A 3,040-nucleotide genomic window follows, 5' to 3' on the forward strand; every position below is an offset into this window, starting at 1 on the left:
GGACAACACTGAGACTCTATATGCTAGGGCTGTGCTTTGACTCATTTACCGGCTCCAGGAGAGTCATCAGGTAAATGAGACGTTGTAGTCGAGGATTCACCACTCACCTACGGGTGTGGATATCCTATGTGACCTGATGTTATAATAATGCATGGAATCTCTGGCCAGAGTAAGAGATGTACGTTGGAGAAGGAGTTCTCCAATAGTACACGCGATGCCACTATTAAAGTTATCACATAGTTATCGAATTAATATGCAACCCTCGATGAACCAATGGTTGCAGATTCGATCGGGATATACGAGATGAAGGGACCGTACTGTACGTTAATCATAATCGACTGGTTCTTGCAGGCACTATCAGTGATACCTCGGGGATCATGGGGCGATGCTACTAGACGCTCTTACCATGATCCGATGGGTGCAATCAGAAATGAGTTCTGACATTCTTGATCAAAGTGTTGATGAAAAGAATGGGGCTAACTAGGGTAAGCCCGAATAAAGGATTATGTCCTGAATCACAGAGAGTTGTGAACCCACGGCTAGCTGTATCCCTGAACCATTGAGGGTCACACAAGTACTGGATTTTTTGTTCCCGTTGAAAGAATAAATTCAAGAAGTTGAATTTATATTATATAGTAAATTCAAGGACAAAATTTATGATAATTAAATTTTGAGAGAATAAATTCAAGGAGTTGAATTTATAAAATTTGATAATTTAATTTATTAAACTCAAATGTTGGGTTTATTAAATATTAAATTTTGGAAGTGATAAAAATTCAAGGAGTTGAATTTATAATTTAAATAATAAATTCAAATGTTGAATTTATAATGTATTTAATTTATTAAGCTCAAAAGTTGAGTTTATTAATTAATAAATTAAATAAGTTGGGTATGTTTAATGGGCTTGTAAGAGTATAAGTCCATCATAATAAATAATTAAAGTTTTAATATGCTTTGATTAAATTAATTAAACTAGTTGGACTAGCCCAATTAATTAAATCAAGTCCATTAATGTTAATTATGTCATTAGGCTATTATTTAATTATAAATAACACATGTTAATTAAAAACCCTAGCCTACCACAACAAAAAGTCTTTCGAGACTTTCACTTTCAAAGGAAAAATTGGCCACTACCTTTTTGAAGGAAAATTTGAGCCATCTCTCAATTAATTTCTCTCCTACGCAAAACTTCTTCCATATTTTCTAGTGCAAATTGGAAGAGGAATAAACCATCCAGTCGTGGACTTGATAGGAGGATTTCATCGAAGAAAGTTCGTAGGGAATCAACAAGAGCTAATCCGTTTATACTGGATTAGTTGGAGTCTAGTGATTTAATTCACAAAGGTATAATTTTTAAACATTCTATGCATGTTTAATTCCTGAAAACCATACGAGTGTCCAAAAGAATTATTTTGTTTTCAAAATAAAATAAAAATTTTAAACTTCCACTGCGTTTGGGCACGTAGAAAACCGAGATCCAACAATTCTCATACTATGCACGATTCTCTCTACACTCGTGTTCTCTTTCCAATTCCAAAACTTCTCTCTTATATTTCACAAAAGACCGATTTTTTTCCTTTGAATCTCTATGATTGTTGGTTTAGCTTCACGAAATTCGCTTCCCTCTTTCAAATTTTCTATCTCGAAAATCTTTCACATAAGACTTTCTTTCCTTTGAATTTGTTGGTGAAGATCTTTCACACAAGACTTTCTTTCCCCTTAATTTTTTGATTTGGCTTCACGAATTTCGATTAACTTTTTCAAATAATGTAAGTTTCCTCCCTCTTAATCTCACTGGTTTTTCTTGGTTCTCATATACTATGTAAGGATGGATTATACACGTTTTTGTTGAATATCTATTCTATTTTATTAAAGATGAGCACATTACAGAAACTGTCAATGAGGTCACCAAATTATTTTTATCCATTTTTTCCCTTCAGATATGTTAACAATAGAATTTAACCCTCTTTCTAACACTCTTTCTCTCATTCCACGTCTAAAGAAATTGATTCAATTTAAAAATTTCAACCACATAGGGCCACCGGCCCACCACCCACGTTACTGGAAGAAAAAGCTTCATTTGCATTTCAATTTAAAAATCTCCATCTCTCACCCTCCTCCACGTTCGAGAGCAAACTGCTTCAAATTTAAAAAACCTCCCCCGTCCCATTTTTAAAGGAAGAAAACTGCTTTGATCTCAAAATCTATCTTTTTAAGATATTGCACACCGGAGATTGGACAATGAAGAACAATTTTCCTCTCCAAATCGGTAATTTATATTTCATTTTCTCATTCTCACTTTCTCAATATCAGCACTAATCTTTGCATATTATCTGAATTCTATTTTTGAAATTTTAGTCAACGTACAAATGGCCCTCTACTCAACTCTGCAGCATCTAAGGTTTAATCTCTTATCTATTGTTCCTTTTATTATATAAATTAGTAATTTTGCATTCTACTTTTCTCTCTAAGATGTGTACTTATCATATTATTGCATAAATTTATGTTTTAATCCTCCAAGTTTGCTTTTCATAGTTGCTCATAAAATTGCTCTCGACATGCTCGATGAAATGTGAGAAAGAAGATTATTCAATAGAAGATGTAAACAAGTATATTAGCAACAACGATCCGTTATCCAAGGTATGAAATATATAAGAGATACAGATTCTTTTTCGAAAAGTGTTTGTTTTCAATATGATGTATTTAATTATTTGCATAAATATACAGTGTTATTAAGGAAATAAATATTTTGATTTATGAATCTCAAAAATTTTGTGGCGAATTTTATAGTGATTTTGAATGATTTTGTGTTATCTATTTCTTTTTTGTTATAATTTTTTTTCCTTATGCTCGCGTTGATCTAATAATTTTTTTAAATTACAAATGTCCAATATTCATTCTATAAATTGATTAAACAACATTCAAATGTCTAATATTATCTTACACATGCAACACGTGTGCATCGATCGCTAGTGTTTTACTAGGATGGAGAGGTCCTCGGCCACGTTCACCGGCTTCCAAACCCGTTCATATTTGTTCA

At 32.6% G+C, this 3,040-nt stretch overlaps 1 long non-coding RNA gene across 1 annotated transcript; it reads left to right on the forward strand.

Annotated features, from left to right (window-relative positions):
- The first annotated feature begins 1,977 nt into the window (after window positions 1-1,977).
- LOC140959325 (uncharacterized) lies at window positions 1,978-2,613 on the forward strand. Its single transcript, XR_012171967.1, has 3 exons — window positions 1,978-2,269; window positions 2,359-2,401; window positions 2,536-2,613. It is a non-coding gene; the product is annotated as an uncharacterized lncRNA (long non-coding RNA).
- Window positions 2,614-3,040: the final 427 nt, after the last annotated feature.

This window comes from Primulina huaijiensis, chromosome 2 (genome assembly GCF_012295235.1).
Source record: "Primulina huaijiensis isolate GDHJ02 chromosome 2, ASM1229523v2, whole genome shotgun sequence".
NCBI lineage: Eukaryota > Viridiplantae > Streptophyta > Magnoliopsida > Lamiales > Gesneriaceae > Primulina > Primulina huaijiensis.